This window comes from Falco biarmicus, chromosome 2, assembly GCF_023638135.1.
Source record: "Falco biarmicus isolate bFalBia1 chromosome 2, bFalBia1.pri, whole genome shotgun sequence".
Lineage (NCBI taxonomy): Eukaryota > Metazoa > Chordata > Aves > Falconiformes > Falconidae > Falco > Falco biarmicus.
The window spans coordinates 28,950,101-28,970,927 of record NC_079289.1 but is presented as its reverse complement, the minus strand read 5'-3'; positions in this window follow the sequence as shown (position 1 = coordinate 28,970,927).

The following is a 20,827-nucleotide window of genomic DNA, read 5'->3' as shown; positions in this document are numbered from 1 at the left end:
TTTTCCTGATTCAGGTAGTCAAAGTTCAGGAAAATATTTGTCTTTGGTCTCTGCAAATGAATGGCTTGAAATTCAGTGACATTGTCCTCTTCAAAGGGAACCAAAGGAGCCCAATCCTATTTCCTAGAAGAGCCTCAGAGAAGCAGCAGAGCCAACGTGACTTTCCAGAGAAGTGGTGTCCCTGTCCTTTTTGGTTTTGCCATTAAATGGAAAAAAAAAAATTGTTTCCTCTTATTGTCCCCTTGCATCTTGGGAGCTTTGAAAAATATTTTCTTGATACAGATTACTTGTAGAAGAGTTATATATATGTGACTTGAAAGAATGCATTAATAAATAAAATATCTTACTATAATTAAGACAAAGTTTGAACTCAGCCAGCCCCCATCTAATATTTGGCACAGGGGCCTTTTTCCTGAAGGGCTTTGGCCCCATCTGAAGGTCCTGATTTAGCAAATCACTTCCAGCACGTGCTGCTGTGAAGCAGATGTACTGAAGAGTTGCTGAAGTGCAACCTTACATCGTGCTCATCCTCCCGTGTGTAGAACTGCAGAAAACAATCTGTCTTTTATCTGTCTTGTGCACCGAGAGAGAAAGCTTTAGCAAGCAGGTGGTGTCCCCTACTACATTTCAACACAGAGAATACATGATAATAGAACTTGGCACCAAGGCAAAATGCAAGTAAATATCATGTGGTGCAACTATCTGTTACTCTAAAGCAAACATTAGGAAATGAATAATCTAAATAATTATGTACAAGAGGGAAGAGCACGAGCCACCATGACACAGGCTTCCTCTGCTCAAAGGCAGCCGCTGGCACTGCTGTGTTTCCTTCAGAGGTGGCCACCCTCTGCTCCTCCCCTAGCCCGGTGGGGACCCAGAAATACCCATTTTGTCCACAGGCTGTGAAAGCAGCACGGGGAGGCTTTCCACAACAGGGACAGGACGTTAATTTATTTGCTCTGCCAAGTTTCCACACCTGATCCCTACCTCAACAGATTTGGCTGACACCAGCACAAAAACCATCAGAAAGAGCAGCACCCAGTAACACTTTTGCTCTGACTGGGGATGGGCTTTCTGCCAGCTGGTGCCCTAGAGACATGACTGCTCCTCAGTGCTGTGGTTATGCTGGAGCGTCTCATGGCACTGGGATCTCATCCTGCTGTGGAGACAAATATCAATCTGGGGTCAGCACAGGGCTTCAGAAGCACCTGAATCATGAACTGAAAAAACCCCAAAGGTTCTGTTTGCCCAGCAGCTCTGGCACAGCTGGGTGGCATTACTCTGGAGAGGTTATCCTGCTCGCTTTTCCCACTGGCAACCCTGAGATGGATGCAGGCATCGAGAAGAAATAATTTTGTCAAAATGAAAAACTGTAGAATGAAGCTAGGTTAATTAGCATTGATAATATACAGGGGCAGTGTTTTGGCCGATGTAGATGAGGTGCAGCTGTGGCTGGTTCTGTTAAGTGGTTGGGCACCCAATGAAGAGGGAGCAGCCAAGGAAGAGAGAGAAGGAAGAAGCAGAGAGAAGAGAGAGAAAAGAGAGAACACATGCCCTGGAAGAGGAAAGACTAGGAGAAGGCAGCAGAGGGACTGGCATGAAGAGTATGTTGGTATGAGATGGTAAAAAGGCCTTGTTGCAGCTGGCTGGTTTGGAGAGTGCTGCAACAAAAAACATGCATGATAGTTTCTCAGGATGACCCTTCTCACGACGGCCAGGAAGGGAGCAGAGGGGTACCTGGCGGTCTGACAGAGCCTGCGGGGCACAGACACCCATGGGTCACTTCCTCACAGCTGTGCTGCTCCAGTGGCACCACCAGCTTGCTGCCTGCTGCAATGGCACTTGCTTCAGCTACAAGTGAATGAAACCACAGAGCAGACAACTCTGCAGCCCACTAAGGATGTTTCTTCTGAATGCCCATGAGCTACAAGCTAGGCTTCCCCCTGAAGCCTGAGTGCTGGTTTGGCTAAGCTTCTTGTCTTGTATAACTGTACACGTTCTCATTACCCATACTGGTGCCTTATCCTTGTTGAGTGGCAGCAGCTATCTCCCTCTTACTGCCCAAAAGTGGGTGGGTGGGGGGAAAAGAGAAGGTAAGGGAGGATTTGTTGGCTCTTAGTTTACCCTCCTGTCAATCAACCAGCAGTAATCCCTTAAAGATAATAACAGAAAAATGTGTCTGTGCAGATCAGCAACTGCTCATCAGCCCCTATGAGAACCTGCTGAGACTGAGCTTGAAATCAGTGTATTAAAATACAGCATGCTGGCTGAGCTAATGAGCTGTAAGAGCGAAGGAGAAGGGGGAAAGGAGAGACGGGGGAGAGGGAGGGAGAGAAAGAGGAATGGAGAGCAGTCTGAAGATACAGCTTCTGCTTGAGCTCCACTGTGAGGTGGGCAATCACCTACGTGGTACCTACAGCAGCCCGGCTCCAGAGCCATAAACAGGGGGGAGCAGTGGTGGCAGCAGAGCAGCCTTGCAAGAGTAAGCAACGCTGAGAAAGGAGGGAAAGCACTTGCAGTGTCTACTGTAGCTGCAGCATGCCCTCTAAAGGAACTCTGCCTTTCCCCACAGCCTCAGATCATCACTTTGGTTCTCAGTGTCGACAAAGCTCTATGCCTAAAGCAGATGTGACTATGCATGCATATAGCTATATGTATGTACATAGATACACCTGACATGATGCAGCTTCTGACATGCAGTTTTGCAGCCAGTTGCATCTCTGTCATCAGCAGATTGCTTGGGTGCCGTTAAGTGTTTGCAAAATGGGCACACGGGGTCCCAGCGGTGATTGCCCCTTGCAAAATTATGACAGCCCCTCAAGTGACACAGAGACATCACCCAGACGCAAGCTCTGCTGTCCATGGCTCCCTTGTTTAAGGGACACCGGCTTTTAGAGATCATCTCCCCCATTTTGCAGGCAGCATGGGAGGAACACAGAGTTTGTTGCTTTCTCGGCTTCATAACAAAGCTACCCAGTTCTAAAATTATCAAAGTGTAATGGAGGCTTATGAAACGTGTGTGTGGGTGTTAATGGAGACAGAATCACTCTTATAACTGCCTTAAAAGCTATTTCATAAAATAGTTTCATTGTCAGGGACTTTAAACATACACGATTAATATCTTTAACTGACTGTGCCTCATTTTACATTATCTCAAAGGACAAATTTATATGATGATACACACTATTTAGTCTTTATAATGCTTGCATCTGTAACTGGCATGCTTTGAGAGAGGTTTACCGTCATTGCTAGTTATAGAAACGTATTAACTTGCCATAAACAACTAGAAGTAAATTAATCAGATTCGCAGATGTGTTAAGGAGTCAGCTACTATATATAAACTACCAAAAGCAACCTGAAATCTGTATGAAGTGAGGTAAATATTGCTGAGAGATATTAAACAACACATGTTTAAATCAGCTTAATTTAAAGCATCCTCAAAACTTCCAGTGTTGTTTTGACTTGTAACATAAGGTTGTATATTTTATAGAAATGCTTTTACTGAAAATGTTTAGATTTTAAAAATGTTTAAAATATTTTATAGAATCCCTATTTCTTAAAATTTCATTTTAAAATTGGGAATAGTATTATTAGAGCAGCTATCCATTTTATTAGGTAACCTCAATACATTAAGAAGGAAGAATAAAAAATGCTGATTATAGGATGCCTTAAAACACACGGCTTTTCAGAAATGTTTCATGCCTGGTAGTTGTCTATGCACATCAGTGTACTCATGGGAATCCCTCTGCTTCTCCAAGTGGAGTTCTCACAGTGTGGGGCTCAAAGGAAAGGAGACCTCTTCGATGAGTGGACAGGGAAAGCTGTCAGCTTCCTTAGTCTTGCAAGTCAAAAACAGGAGATATGTTTGTTGCCTGTGAATATGTTAGAGAAAAATACCAAAAAGCTCTTTCATCTAGTGGAAAATATTGGCATAGAAATAAATACAAGCATGTTAAGAAGACAAGAATTGACAGGTCTACGCAGCCCAGAGACTCTGTTTCTGATGTAGTGATGCTTAGGGAAGAGTATAAAAACGTATCCATTTTAAGCTATCCCCAACACCCCTCAACCATTTTAAAATATTACAGGAGTCAAGAAGGATATCACAAAGCTCTGAGATTAAAGAGGGAATGTGATGCCCCAATTTCCTTGGCAAGTAAAGGTAAGCTATCCTTGTCTTCAAGGATCACACCAGACACATCTCTCCTCTACTTTTTCTTGGCAGCAGTTCTCCAGAGCCTCAGAGGGAAGATCAGTCATCTTTTCTAGTCTGAAAGAGCTGGGCTGTCATGCAGAAAATGCATCAATATTCCTGACATCAGGAGGTGAACAAAAAGGAAAGAAAGCGCACTCCATGGCAGGACTCATGCAAACCCCACGTTTCCATCAGCTAGATGTTCCCAGCACCCTGTACAATGTCTGGCAAAACTGGATTGCTCTCTGAAGGCTCTCTCTGGTGCATAACGCTAGACCTAGACACCAGCTCCCTACCCACCAAGGAGGCGAGGCACCAGCTTGTACATTATTGTAGTGTATATGCTGGGCAGCTGAAATGAACTCTCTTTGGGTTTATGGATGAAACCCACCAAGCCTGTTGTGGCAGATGGCATTCCTGTCACCAGCGTCCTCTGGAAGACACTTGGATACATTGCTGGGGAGGACTATATAAATCTTGGAAAGAATACTGGAGAGATCTGCTGAGAAACATGGTATCAGCAGAAGGCATGCCCTTGCTGCAGACACATCTCCTCATTTCCCTGTCTTAGTATCCTTTCTTGCTTTGACTTATCCCTCTGTGGAGCTGTATCTCCTGCTCCATCACTGCTGTCTTCTGCCCTCTTGCAGAACAGCCTCCAAGCCAATTTGTCCTACTTAATGAGGTAGCTGATTCACAACTGTAGGTGCACAGTCCAGGAAAGCCAGACACACCTCCAGAAGGAGATTGGGATGGATTTTGGAGTTTCTTCAAGGAAGAGAACTTCCTTGACTATAGGGTACATCTTAGGGCAATTACACCCCGAATCTACACACTGCTCCTGAGGTACTGGTTGTAACTAGGATGACTCATGCAGTGTAAGGGATAAGGTATTTTCAGCTATCAATTTTCTGTGAGTTTGGTGACATCTTTTACAGCTGCAATGCCTTCAGGAGTTATGTTCAAGACTGCTCTTCAGCCTGGCTTTCCAAGGGCCTGCTTTGGGTTCACGTTCCACGCTGCCTCCTCCCCTCTCTTCACTTTCAGTAAGGGCTTAGCTCCACCAACAACATTGTTATGCCTACCAGATCTCTTCTGGACCCTAGTAAATGAACATCATTGCTTTGTCTGGAAATTATTTCCAAGTGCAGAATTGTCACACTCAGAGTTGCAGAGTTCTCTCAGGTCTGAGATCTTTTTATTTTCCATAGCCTAACGGTGCACCGAAGGGCTCTGCAGAGTAGCTTTTAGGTGAAGTACCACAGCCCTTCACGCCCACAGCTGTCAACCATCTGGAGATGGTAACGGACTTAAGTACATGAAATATAGCTAAAATATCTCCTTGCGAAAGTTCACATTGTCTGAATCATACAAAAAGAGCAGAGAAGAAGGGAACTGTTCACCTTTTCATAGTTATACCTTCTAAAGGGCCTTCAAATGTTGTCTTTCATCTCTGGGTTTGTATGTATTAGTGTTGCCTAAACCTTTCTTTGAACTCACAGACTTTCTTTTCCTCTACAGGCTGCACTGTTCCTCCGCTGCTTTTGTCAGGGGAAGTCTCCTGCTCATGCACACAGGCTCAGAAATCCTCACTGTGACTGTAGGCCAGAGCAAGAGATTGAAAAGTTAAGCAATTGGCACAGTAATGGATAATTGAGGATAGACACTGATAGCAGCAATAGCCACCTTGCTCTAAAAATACCTTGTAAGATTACATTAAGCCCGAGGACCCTGTGTGAAAGCTATCTTCATGTGAAAACAACGTCGGTGACTTTCAAGGCAAGCATATTTGCTGTTTTGCAAAAACCTTCATCTGGAGAACTTTTCTATCTTCTCCTGTTGCCTCCTGCTCACAACCCCCACCATGTTTCTGTTCTTTCCACTGTTTAATGTTTATCTTCCTTTGCAAAAATAAAAGTCAGATGGGAAACTGTCTTTTCTGGGCATTCCCACAAGGCATATTTGCATTTTTGAGCAGTATCTCAATAGCATGGTGTTCTTCAGATAATCTGAAATCACAGAGGTTATGCAGGTAGCAATCACAGTACTATGCACAACTATAACTGACTGTGCCAAGCAAGAATCAACAGCCCAGAAACAAAACAGGCTGGCTGAAAGTGCAAAGGTTAGCTGGCCACTTTACCACAACAAATATATGCAGTCCTGGCTCCTATAAACTGCAGGTTAAAGGGCAATGACATCCTGGGGTAGACATTTCTTTCTCTGTTTTCAACCACAATTAATTTCAGGCTATATTTTACAGTCCTGTGTGGACCAGCAGCAGAGAGCGACATCAGTTTCCAAGCCTTTAATCTGAAGATACTTCAAAAGTTTCAGAAAACCTTGATCTAATTGACAAATTGCAGCACCTCCAGAGGATTCATCCAACTTGAAGCATTTCTACTCCTTTTCTTTTTTTCAGCCTCAGTCATGATGTGAGGAGGTGATAAAAGTCCCGCCCTCCCCCCCCCCCCCCCCCCCCAACCCATTGCTGAAGTGAAAGGTATCCAGTTTCTCCAGTACTGAGATGTTCTGGCAGCTCAAGTAGTAAGCAACAAGGATTTGAGCTGGTTTTTGTTTGTTTGTTGGAGTTTTATTTTCCTGCCTGCATGAGGGCTGGAACTGCATTTAAAAAGACACCAGCAGCTTTAGAGCATAGAAGAGCTACAGAGGGGGCAAGTGGCGAAGGGACTAGTTGCTGGGACCAGTCTGGCTCTGGGTGGGTTTTCAGTAACACAGGCAAATAGGAGGTTTCTGTAGGAAAGAAAGATGCTAACACAAGCGTCTGCAGTAAAGCAGGAGTCAAGTGTCCTGTTTTTACAGCTTCTGGTTTGTGTCCAGACTTTAACCTCCCCATTCCTTCCCAGTTCAGCGTGCGGTGTTCAGCAATGCTCCGTCCTGGCTGAGCCTTGCCCGCTTGTTTCGACAACTTTGTTTGGCACCGCTGGTGCCAGCAAAGATCCCTGCCTCAAGGATTTCAGCTGGAACCACTCTTTCCCAGTGTCTCCTTCTTGATAAATTAGAGCTAAGCAAACAGCCGCCAAAACAGATTTAAATAAGCACCAATATAAACAGGAACATTTTGCTGCTATTTTTACTTGGCAGGACCAAACGCAGCTGCCTGTTGAACTGGGTAAATAGGGAGCAGGGCAGTATTACACTTCACCTCTTTATCAGGGTTCAAGGCAAACCTTTCCCTCCTTTTTTTCCTACTTTGTGCAAATTTTGGAGGTTTTTTTAGAAGTTAATTTTATTTTTGAGTTTCAGTTTGGGTTTCTGGAAAATGAACTAGCTGAAACTGATTGTAAAATCATTCCCTAGCAAAAGGTAAACATGAATCATGCAGAAATGCTGATAATAGAAAGAGGTTTTCACAAAAAAATCTTTGTTTTTAAAGAGACTGTTCTTTGGCTACCAGTTATATTCTTGCATGTTTTAATGTTCTCTGTGTTACGAATAAGCAGAAATCGCAAATCCAGCCTCCTGAACCAGACCTAAAGCTGAGACGGCTCCTTTCCTGCTCACAGTGGTCTGGAGAAGGGCCAAGCAGAAGGTGTCAAGATTTCACGATGGGGAATGGTACGGAGTCCACCTTCACACATGTTCCCTAGCCCCATTATGGGATGGAGATTGCCTAAACCCAAAGCATAACAAGTCTTGCACAACATGTATTGACCACGATGAGCTTCTGATACTCCTGTTCACTTCATACATGCCCAATGGTGCTTTAAAGCTTGCTGAGATACTGGGTCAGGCCATCTCTGTGTTTCTGATTTCCACAGCTTAATTACACACAATGTGAACTTTATGGTTAAAGAAGCACCAATATAAACAGGAACATTTTGCTGCTATTTTCACTTGTCAGGACCAAACGCAGCTGCCTGCTGAACTGGGTCAATAGGGAACAGTTATGGTTTCCCTACCTTCTAATGTCATTGGATGTATTTACTTGATTCCCATTCTCTTACACTACAGCACATCCATTCAAAGGAGTAAGTGCTTTTAAAATAGTATTATATGCTCAATTAAGATCATGTTTCTTAGGTACTAGATGCAAAGAGATGGTCTCTGGCTGCAGCTGCTCACAGTTTGAGCAGACAAGGCTAAAGACCAGGGGAAACATAGTATTTAACAGAATCACAGATTCATCCTTCCCATGCACGTCAGCTGCTCCCTTCCTTATCTCCGTGGCCCTTCTCTGGGCTCACTCCAGCCTGTCAATGTCTCTCTGGTACTGGAGAGCCCGCACCTGGACCCAGCACTCCAGGTGTGACCTCACCAGTGCTGAGCAGAAAGAAGGATCACTCCCCTTGTACTGCTAGCAAAACTCTTCCCAATGCAGGCCCGGGTACCACTCGCCGCCTTTGCAGCAAGGGCACTTGCTGGCTCATGTTCAACTTGGTGCCGTTGTTTGTGCACCAGGACTCCCAGGACCTTTTCTGCCAAGCTGCTTTCTAGATGGTCAGCCCCAGGCTCATACTGGAGTAGGACTTTGCATCTCTTTTTTTAACTTGATGAGGTTCCTGCCAAGCGATTTCTCCAGTCCTCCGGACAACAGCACAGCCCTCTGGTGTATCAGTCGCCCTCCCCAGTTTTGTATTGTCGGCACTCAATGGGCAGAGATCAAAAGAGGTGAGCAGCCATCCTCAGACCATACAGGAAGGCTGGGTAAACCAGGAACTGGTGTCAGTCACAAATTATCCTTTCCTTGTACAACAAATTTTTCCTTTAACACAGCAACTCTATTTGTTAACAGTTTTTAGGAATACCGTATCTCTTTCCTTTCTGGATAATTTCCATTATCATGGCAACCCACAGTAAGTTCTAACCAGAAAAAATGATACATCAGTTGTTCCTCTTTTGAAAATTCTATCTAACAAGACAGCTTGGTGTGGAAGGAGTCGTTCTGCTCTCAGCAGCTGCTGCAGTGAGATTCCACTCTCTGACCATCACATCTTCCCTTTGCCTTCTGCAGCTGAGCATCCCAGTGCCACAGTCTCACCTGAGCCCTTCAAAATTTTGCTGACTCCCATTAACACTGCTGTCCTCTGAGCACTCATCCACCCCAAAGGGTCATACTCCTTCTCTCCTTTCTTCTCTCTGAACAGTGTGAGTCCTGGTGTTTAATGATCACTAGCAATAAGACAGGAGAGCATGGGGAATTCCTCCCTGGGCAAGATCAGTGTCAATCTGTCCTGGCTCTCTGAGCGGAGCACACAAACCGTGGTGCCACCCAAGGTCCATTGTCCTCATAGTGCCCCACACAGCAGTTGTAAGATCAGTGATGTTAGAGGGTACGTTCTGGCTTCTTTTCTCTAGTATCTGTTTACAGACTTGTTGGTCATGAGGTTTTTCTCCAGACCTTTCACACCTGATGGTACTGCCTGTCTCCACAACCTCTGGTGGCGACAAGTTCCCAAAGTTCTCTATTTACCATGTAAATTTTTTCTTGCTAGTATCTGTTATAAATTCATTCATATTTCATAGGGTGCCCAGACTTCTGCTATTGAGGGATCAGGTGAAGAATAGCTTTGCATTCCCCTTACTGTTGCATTCATGCTTTGTAAACCTCTGTCATATCCATCCTCAGCCTCCTCTTCTTCAAATTGAAGAAATCCACCCTTTTCAGTCTCTCTTCATAAGGAGTTTGCTCCATTCTCATCATCATTTTAATTGCCATTCTCTATAACTTTTTTAAATTCTACTATAGCCTTCTTCAGATGCAGAGACCAGAGCTGCACACAATACTCAAGATGTGTGGTGCATCAAGGTTTTACAGCATGGCTATTTCCACCAGTATGACATGTAGTATATATATTAAACAAAACAAAGAAAGCAAAACAACAACAACAACAACAAAAGCACCAAAAAGATGGAGAATGCAACCAGTACAGGTAGGCTGAGGAGATCATCAATATTCTAAAATATCTATAGGTAAAACCAATGGTAAACAAGAAATAGGAGAGACACTGAAAAATGAAATTAGAAGCTAGTCAGCACAGGAAGAACATGATGCTTTGTGTAATTAGAGATCTGATATTGAGGCCTTAGAGAAGGAAAAACTGTAGTACTCGGTGTGGTGCGGTAAAGAAATCACAGGCAACTCCTATGGGCAAGGACCCAGGAGATGGAAAACAGGAGAAAGGGCCTGAGCAACTGCTGGGTGCAGGAAGAGAAGGAAAATAATTCAAAACCTTCTGTCCTAGGGTTCATGGCTGTTATAACAAAAAAAAAAAACCAACCCGAAGGATACAGTTAAAAAAAATAAATCCCCTTCTATAGAGAATACAGCTTAATGGTCTGCAAAGTAAAGAACTCAGAGGAAAATCCACCCTGAATCTGACTTTTCACAGTGAAAAGTAACTGGTTGAAAGTAGTAACAACAAACAGCGGAGCTGCTTGAATTCAGATTAGCACAGAGTAAAACCCCAGTGCAAATGTCTGTGATTTTATGAAAGCTATCTAATGAGTTACAAGTGACTAGGACTAAGGATTAAAATCAACCACTACGGGAAAAGGCTAAAAGATATGATCACCAGTTTGTGATAGAAGATGAGTGCCCTGGAAAAGAGCACAAAGGCAAGGGAGCTTGACAAGGGAAGTGAGGTTTGAGAGGGAGACTGCATCAGCAGTGAAGGGAGCCAAACTGACAAGATAAAGTCAGGTAATTCTGATATAGCAAAAATAAGGCCAGAAAAAGATAAGAAAAGAGGAAAAGAGTATTTTAATGTAGAACAAATCTTCAGTCCTTAGATAAAAGATCTTAAGGTTTTATGAGGACAACAAAGGTGAGGGTAAATATCTGTGTAATATGCCCCTTATGTACTCACCACTGCCAGCTTAACAATGTCTTTGTAGGGTGGACCTGCAGTACGTGGGGCTGCAGAAAGACAACTCTTCTTCTAACGTACAAGAAACAATTCTTTAAACATTAGGCACAGCTCTCAGTGAAAGCTTTCATCTAGCTAGGTGAAAAAAGAAGAAATAATCCCTTTCAATAAACACAAACATCAGCAAAAAAATAAGCAAAGCCTTAAAGCTGCAATTGCTTCAGGTAGCTGTTTAGGTAGGGCCAAAGCTCTACCCCTACATGTATTTTTACCACTGGAGTTGTCACCTACAAAAGGCACAAACTCAGGTTTTAGACCTGAACTATCTTCTGTACAATTCGATGCTTGGTCGTTTTCGCTGGCTTTAGGACCTGACCTGGAATTTAAGTATACAACTATCCTTACAGCCTTCCTACATCACTGTCTTTGCTAAGTGGCATTTCAGATGAGGGCGGTGATGTCACATCCATCTACAGCAGTGCTGGAGAGGCAGAGTAAGAAGGACAGATAAGCAGATTTAATCTGCTGCTGCAAGCGGATGCTAGGGGATGCACGAGGAGGGCTGAGCAGAGCCTCCTCCCTGCTGTCCTTCTGCAGGCTGCGGCCAGATAAGGGTGCAAACAGAGCGGAAAGATTCAGATTAGACCGGCAACACCAGGATGGTATAATATCTGCTTATTCAGTGCCATCGTTTCGGATGGGAAAACACCGTGAAGAGGCCCTGTCCCCACACACGCATGTGTTCAGCCTCCTGTCACCCCACCAGGCGGGTGGCTGTTCTTGACTCCGGTCAAGCTATTCATGACACCCAGATCGGGGGAACTGAAGCACAGAGATTAAGTGACTTCCCCACTAGTGGTGACAGCCAGGAAAGAACCCCAGGTTTCCTGCTTTGCCATTTTTGGGCTTTAACCACAAACCTCTCCACCACAGGGTCTGCAAACCTCTCCTTTGCTTATCCCCCTGCTCCAAGCAAACTGCTCCACATCATTAGCAAACAACGGCATTGGGGATGCTGGGGCTCAGGCATGGCATTTAGTCTATTTGCTTCTCTCACCTCCCTTTCTCTTCCCACAGAACTCACTAACTTCAGGTGCTGGTGCCTAAAGCAGAAAGGGTCCCTCTGGCACCGTGCAGCCCTAATGCCTCTCCCAAGCATCCCCTGAGGCTCTCCTCCTTCTGCAGAGGGGCAGGGGACAGGTACAGACCCCATCTCTCCCTGTCACCTGCATCATACAACCCATTGCATTGCAGCAGGGCTGAGGATCACGCAAGCTGCATGGTTCTGAGGCTTATGCAAAGGTGAACGTGACCCCACTGTTTTCTAAATGAAGGGGGTTTTTTGTTTGTTTGTGCCTGGCATGTAAACTCCTGTAATACATTGTATTGATGTTTCTGACTCCTGATAGAGATGGGCCTGTCTGAAATGTCATTACCTGAAACCTGAAAAGCCTTTATTCTTGCATGCCAGGGTTTATTTTTAATGCACGACATGATCCTTCGCTCAGGAATGATCACTAGCTCCCTGTTAATTTCTCCTCTCTGCTTCATTTCTGAGTGAGCAGCCTCTGATCTTGCCGCTGCCCCCCCAGATCATGGAAGCAACAGTCTCCCACTATCTGCAGAAACACCCTTCCCTGCCACCCCGCGTCCTGGCAGCCTCAGCACATCCCCGTCCCCATCGCCCGGGCTGCAACTGCCTCTTTTATCTGTGCTTCCCAGCCCTTCCTCTGTCCTTTCACTCTGCCATAAGGGTCCGGAGCAGCTTCCTGTAATATTTGCTGTGCCACTTGTATCTTAACTTCTGCCTCAAGTCATCTCTTGCCTCTGGTGAGCATTTGCCACGTCACATCTTTCTGCAGACCACATATCTTTCTTTGCTCCTGTGCCTCACGTTTCCTCTGACCCTACTGAATCTCTTCTTCACAGACTCATGATTTTAGGGTTTCCTGTTGTCAGGAGCCAGGATCTCCAGGCAATATAATGTAAACTGCCAAACCAATTTGCTTTTGACCTTCTGATTAAAGTATTTAAGCTAACTCTTGCTCTGATACACCCATGTATGCATTGCACACGTTGGTTTCTCCTGCTTTTTTTCCCCTTCATGTTTCTGGACCAAAACCTGTTTTTGTTTTTAATCATGGCTGCAGTTAAGAATTTTCATAAGGAATCAGTTACAGGCAACTTATTTAACAGCTTGACTACTATATAACAGAGTGTATATAGGAGAGTCTAAAGCTGCAAGTGTTCTATATATTATATCTTGAAACTATAAAGAATTAGCATCATATAAAAGTATGGATCATATAAAAAATATGGACAAATTCATAGCATTCTATGTATTTCCATTTTGTTAGAAGAAATCAGGACATTTAGTGAATATTATGCTTTAAATAAGGTGGACCATTACAAAGTATGTTTTGGAAAGTAGATATATGGAAAAGAACCATAAGTGAGGATTTCCATGCTCTGTGCTCATTTGTTTAAAATTGATCAGCATCAATACCCAAGTTAATACACTTTATTATGAAATTTTTCTCTCTCCGTTCAGGAGGGGGAAAAAAATAATGCAATGAATAGATTAGTGTTAACTGAGGTTAATGAGAGATTCTTTAGAAGGGTAAATACTGGCTAATATACATGTCTAAAATTTTGCTCATATTTTTAACACACTTCAATGCAGAAAGAATTATTTTTTTTTCCTATTAGTTTGTTAAAAACTCCATTTGTTAGTGGTCTTCTCCATAGAGAGAGCTGGATTGGGAGTTTTCTTCTAAGTACATGTGTTAGATTCAGTCCTTGACCAGAAGAATGTTATTTTTCCATCTTCAGTTGCAGCCAGAAATAACTCAGATGTGACAGGACACTCTTAGAGGTTATTCCAAAACTGCACCTCTGCTGAGAGACAGAACTTCAAGTGAACTGCAGCCTTACACACTGTGTAGTGGAGTTCATGAGATGTATATGTATCAGATGTATGTATCATATGTATGCAGATGCCCCCCTTCATTTGAAATCCCCTGCTTAATTTGAAATACATACATGCAATAGGCTTACACGCTGAAATGCATGCAGAAGTTTCTACCGCATCGGGAACTTATTGGAGTAATAAAACATTAAAAAAAGCAGGCACTGCCACCCTTCTCCCTCTGCCACACCACCCAAGTCAGAGTCACCGGTAACAGAGCTCTGAGCTGACTCTAGTTTCCACTTAGGAAACACTTTTAGCAACGTTTCTAGACCAAGAACATCATTGTGACTCCAGAAAATGTATCCAGAGTAAGTATACTTAGGAAGTTAAAAACCTGCTTCTTGGGACACAGACGCCACATTTCAAACCCACTGCATTTCTGCATCCAGAAAATCAGTACAATCAATCTCAGAAATGCTGGTGCTGGTCCATTCTGATTTCCCAGCAACATGTACTCACACGGTGAGAACACACAACTTCAGGGAATGGGAGAAATGGTACCTACTAAATCCATGTTTAGCAATCTCTACTCAGGACTTCAGGATTTGCACTAGCTGTCAAGCTTTTCAGATGGAGGTGACAGCAGTAATTAGAGGGTCCCAGCCTTAGTTTTTGCTGTACGTGCTCATGTTGCTACAGCTGCAGTCAGCGTAAGCACCGGAGCTTCTTATGGGGCACGTGTTGAAGGAGGAGTGCTGAGCAGCAGGCTGCTCCAAGTGGGGCTTCACGGCTGGGACTTGCAGAGTTCAGGTCCCATGACATCCTGGACGTGCCAGGAAAGATGGTGCTCAAAAAGATCTTGGAGAGGTCACAGCCTATGCTTTCTGTCCAGGAAAATGCAGGCATATATCTGCATATATCTGGCTGGTTAAGTGCCCATTTAATTATTTTGTTTCTGTTTCAGCTGTGGCATTTAAGGGCATTTCAGGCCATGCTGGGATCTTTAGTTACTTAAATCTATGCCAACCCAAGCAAACTCAGTTTTCAGGTGGCTCCACGTGGAGCCAAGCTTGCTCAATTTGCTTTTCTCTGATTCTGCTTTTTCCTTACTTAACTGGGAGAACAAAGCAGGACCTGGGACTCCGACAGGGCCGATGCAGATGGCTGTCTCCAAAGTGGTCCCCACTGTGTTGTCTAGGGGGAGAGAGAAGCACTCTTACAGCACAGTTCGTCTCTTCTGAAGCAGTTTTCTCTACCTGATCAGAAAAACATCACTCGGGACACCCAGTCCTGTGCCACTGACATCAGCAGGAGCTACGCCCTCAAGAGCTGTCTTTGGGTCTCAGGCACTTGTTGGACTTAAAGTTAACATTCTCATGAAGTCACTCGGTCTTAATCATACGCTGAAGAACTTTGCAGAGTCGATGTCAGAGTTCAGCCACGTGGCGGGTGGTTGGAGGGAAAGTTATAACTGCAAAAATCTGCAATGGGAAGTCAAGCAAAAAATGAGTTGCTCTCCACATAACACCCTTGTATTCTGCACATATCACTCTCATGTTATTTATCCCCCTATTTAACTTATAAATCTGCCTGATAGATGAGATTTTGATTTTCAGCTGTTTCACTTGTGATCTCCCTGGCTGTTTTCTCTCCTAAAGTTAGCCTCAGTAAATATTTGATTTTGTCCCCTAAGCTACTGCATACCATTGTGTAACCTAATAAACCCTTTTATTTCATTAGCACCAGTTTATCCAATGTTCCGGACTAATTGAGAATGGATTTCCAAGAAGAAAAAGGAAGACCATGTTCGCAACCGCAGACACCTCCTCACCTGTTTACGAAAGACAACGTGGGTTCTGCAGGACAGAAAAAATACTGGCAAAAACTACTGCATCTCACCTTGCCGCAGTTTTCTCAGTCCATATAAATTCCCTGGACTAAAAGCCACATTATTCAGTGTTCAGATAAGAATGAAAGTTAAAAAGTAAGTTTGCTGCTCTCCTCCACTCCACTGGAGCAGATTTGGCACTTGCACGTGCGGAGATGGCCTCCCTCTCTGTGCTTCCCCAGGCGGGAAGTGATGACCGCCAACTTGTCTATGGCCACTTGCTTCAGCAGCATGTGATCTTTGTAAGGAAAAGGGGAATCAGAGGAAAAGGCAACATGCCATGGCAGCAGCGAGCCTGCATTCCAGGCCTGTATGTTGCTGCAGTCACCTTGACCTCCCGGACCACACAGCAGCAGTGGGGGATTCAGGCGGCGACCACCCCGTGCCTGGCGCAGCCGCTGCTCTCGTTGTACTCACCGTGATCTCACCTCCAGACAGCTTGGCTTTGTCTCTGTGGTCTCAGTTCAGTACTCACTAGGACTTTCTAGGCTACACCAGAAAACCCTGGGAATACAATGCCTTATATCAGGGGTCCTCAAACTACGGCCCGTGGGCTGGATACGGCCCCCCAGGGTCCCCAGTCTGGCCCCCGGTATTTACAGACCCCCCTGCCCCCACCGCTGGGGGCTGGGGGGGGAAACCAAGCAGCCGCAGATGACTGCCTGCCACTGCATCCGCGCGCCGGCCCCCTGGTTAAAAGGTGTGAGGACCCCTGCCTTAGAAAGATGTGGAAAATGCACAGCACAGGTCCTTTTCCAAGGAGTGTTGCATCTAGGTGAGGAAAACACATATAATACATGGCTGAAAACCTCTGGAGGTGTGAGAACAACCTGATCCACTCCAAATTCTGCTGTGGCAAAATAACCCCTCTGATTTGTCCTGAACAAAATTTGGAATGGCAGCAGGAGGTGGTACAAGGTATTTCTCATTGTGCAGCCACAGTGGCTCTGATGACATTGGCACCTGAAAAGCAGATTTGCCATTTCAAGGAACCACAATGTCACCCTTTAGAGGCCTCCAGGAGCCACCCAACTCTCTCTGTTGACTTAGTAAGACGCCAGGATCCACTCTGTAAGTGCTCTGCGTGATGTTGAGCCTCAGCTTTATGTTCAGGCGTTACCATACTTGGGCTGCATAACTAAAGCAGGTGTTCAGAAAACAGCTTGCCATCTCATCTCATTAGAAGAACAAGGACTAACTGGTAGTACTCCTCATGCAGCAGTCTAATTCTTACACTCTTTGTGAAATAGTTCTCAGAATCACAGAATCATAGAATGGTTTGGGTTGGAAGGGACCTTAAAGATCGTCTATTTCCACCCCCCTTGCCATGGGCAGGGACACCTTGCACCACACCAGGTTGCTCAAAGCCCCATCCAGCCTGACCTCGAACACTGCCAGGGATGGGGCAGCCACAGCTTCTCTGGGCAGCTTGTGCCAGTGCCTCACCGCCCTCACAGTGAAGAATTTCTTCCTTATATCTAATCTAAATCTATCCTTTTCAGTTTAAATCCATCCCCCCTTGTCCCTTCCCTGGATGCCCTTGTAAAAAGCCCCTCTCCAGCTTTCCTGTAGGCCCCCTTTAGGCACTGGAAGGCTGCTATAAGGTCTCCCCAGAGCCTTCTCTTTTGCAGGATGAACAACCCCGACTCTCAGCCTGCCTTCACAGGAGTACTGTTCCATCTCTCTGATCATCTTTGTGGCCCTTCTCTGCACTCACTCCAACAGTAAGTCCTTCTTACGCTGGGGGCTCCAGAGCTGAACACAGTGCTGCAGGTGGGGTCTCACAAGAGCGCAGTAGAGGGACAGCATCACCTCCCTCGACCTCCTGGTCATGCTTCTTTTGATGGAGCCCAGGATAAATACAGTTGGAAATGTTCAGTCCTTTCATCAGTCTGGATATAAAAAATAAAAACCAAAGGGCTCTCTAAACTGATCCCATTTAAGCAGAAAGCTGACACATTTTTGTCACTGCTGTGATATTCCTGTGTGCTGCCAAGAGGGCCTGGGGAAGGGGATCTGAAGGAATTGCTGTATTTTATAAACAAACCAAACAGTGCAATAATATGTTCAAGTATAAATTATTACTAAAACTGAAGAGAGGACAACATTGCTACAAATCCTCAGATTCAGAGCCCTTTTCAAGTCAAAGTGCCAGCAAGCTGACCTTCTCCTGGCATGTGCTCGGGTCGCTGTCCTGGAGGTCCCTGGGGCACACCGGCTCCTCCTCCCAGCACTGGCAGGGTGCTGTAGAAGACAAGCACTCCGTGCTGCTCTTGTGGACTGGAGCACCAGACCCCAGCCACGAGTTTTTCTCTCTGAGCTGCCGGTGGGGATGGATCCTCACTGGGATACGTATCTGTTGTCCCCATAGTACTGAGGTATTGGGGCAGTAGGGCCACCTGACAGAATGCCGTTCAGATCTCTGACTTAGCCTTTGCTGAAGTGAAGGCTGTGTTTCACCTGCACAAACCAAGTAGCTTGTCTGGTCATTCACCGGCTCTTTCTTCTCAGCTAAGCAGGAGCCAGGCAGCCCTGCCCCAAGCTGTGAGCTGCACCCAGGGCAGTGGTAACCGAGGCAGCAGAAGCACTGTCCTTTGTGAACAGGGACAAGTCTTTCCTCCTGAAGGAGGCAGGTGTCCTTGGAGGAAGGTGTGGAAGGGCTGGAGAGAGCAGATCTGTTCCATGATCGCTCCAGTGGTGCCACAGGACTGAAAGCATGACAAAGCCGCCTTCTCGCCTCTGTGGCCAGGAGATCTGAGGACCTGTGAAACTGCTGGACACAGTAATTCAGCATCAGAGATGCTGTATTTGAACAGTTTCTACAATGGAGGGTACAAGGAGAACCAAGGAACTGGGATAGCCACGCAGAATTGATACAGACAATAGGGACAAGGCATTCCTTTGAGGATTTCCCTGTAACTTGGTCCTTCTGAGAGGCATTTTCTGAGCCATTTCTAAGGGAGAAGGACCTTAAAGAGCCTTTTAAGAGTCATTTGAAAATCATTCATAAATTCCTATTAAAAATTCACAAGGCTGCTAGGCTACAAACAAGGACACTGAAAACACACACACACACACGCACAAAAAGATAATAAAATCTGTGTCCTCTTCTGACTCTTAAGCACTTCTGACTCGGATCTTCCAAAGTCAACTGCAGATCCAGAAAATGAGCTCATGTCCTGCCTCTGCAGCCTGGTGCTGCCACCGGGGCAGCCTCCAGCCCCATGCTCTGCCTTGCACAACCTGCCCTGGCCCAGCCAAGGGCGCCTGGCCGGCCAGGGGCTGCTGCAGGACGCACCCAGGCAGCTCTGTTTTCTTCCCTTTTCACTTTCTCTGTGACTCCTGGAATGTATTTGCACATGGTGGAAAAAATGCAAAGAGCAGGGAGAAGCATCCAGGAATGTCACCCTCCCTGTCACTCTCCCTGGTGGTAATCAGCTGTGGGGCCAGCAGGCACGGTGGCTCCTGCCAGCATTGGTACCCAGGGAAGTCAGAGGAGCCCCCAGTGCCTGTAGCAGGTGAAATACCCCGAGATGAGATGAATTTTTGGGGTAATCCATTTTGGAATTGAAAAAGGAACGTGTATCATCTGCACAAACCTGGTTAACGCAAGCATGCAGCAAAAGAGGTGAAACCTGATTTGGTCAGAAAAACTGGCTTGCAAGGAGTACAAAATATTTCAAAAACTTTCAAACCCATCTTCTCCTCCCCTTTTTCATTAACAGGCATCTTTTCTCCTGTCCTAAGCAACAGCAACAAGACTATAATTAGTTTAACAAGTACAACAAATGGTTTTATTGACAAAAGAAGAACCCTTTGAAATATACATTACATTCACAAAGGATTAAATTACACCCTATTATCCATTTTCCATAAGATAAAGATTACTTTGATAGATCACGACTAGTGTTATCTTTGGCTGATAAGAACTCTGTGCTTATTTGTGTGGCTTCTATAAATAGTGTGTTCTGAATTTTTTTTCTCCCTAAATATAGTCAATGATACAGTCTGCCAGGCATTTTCCTGCAATTTGACAATCTGTGAACTCGGCAGCAAATGAAAGCTTCATTGTCTGAGTATGAAACATGCAACAGTCTTTCTCTTTTTTTGTCAGCTGCTCTGCAGTAATCTATCAAACACCTTTCAGCCACATCTTGCTCGATCAAGGTTTCCTTACTGCTAAAGCCAGGTAGTCAAAACAACAACTTTTTTTTTTTTGTTTGTTAAAAGAGAAGCCTTTGTGGTTCATCTTCCCACCATATGCGAAACCTGTGTGACAACTGTAGCGTAAGGGAGTCGTACCCTCATTTAAGCCCTAATGCACATAAGGTATGTGCATTAATGTACATAAGTGTACATTTTCAGGTGTAAAGTACTCCTTTGCACTTTACCTTTCCACAGCTTTGCACCAGAGGATTGTGCAGATTGCTGAAGATTTACCCACATCACCTTTGAGGGGATGGATACTTGGTCAAACACCAAGACAGAAGCAGTGCCTTGGCTTTACTTCAGCCCTACACAAGTTCTACATAAAATTGCTCTTTATTCAAGGATGTAGATAGCTGGGGTATTGGAAGAAGAACTTTGAGTGACAACAGGTTCACCCACCTTTAGAGCATTTCACCACGGGGAAATGATGCCTGACCAACCTGGCAGCCTTCAACAACAGAATGGCTGGGTAGAGGAGCAGATGTTGCCCACCATGACCTCAGCAAGGATTTTGACACTGTCTCACATATCCTTGTAGGTAAGCTCAGGCAGTGTGGGTTAGGTGAGCAGACAGCAAGGTGGGCTGAGGGCTGGCTGAATGCAGAGCTCCGGGGGCTGTGATCAGAGGCGCAGAGTCCAGCAGGAGGCCTGTAGCCAGCGGTGCTCCCCAGGGGTCAGTGCTGGGTCCAGGCCTGTTCAACTTACCCATCAATGCCCTGGGTGAAGGGACAGAGTGTCCCCTCAGCAAGTTGCTGATGCTAAAAAAATGGGAGGAGTGGCTGATGCACCAGAAG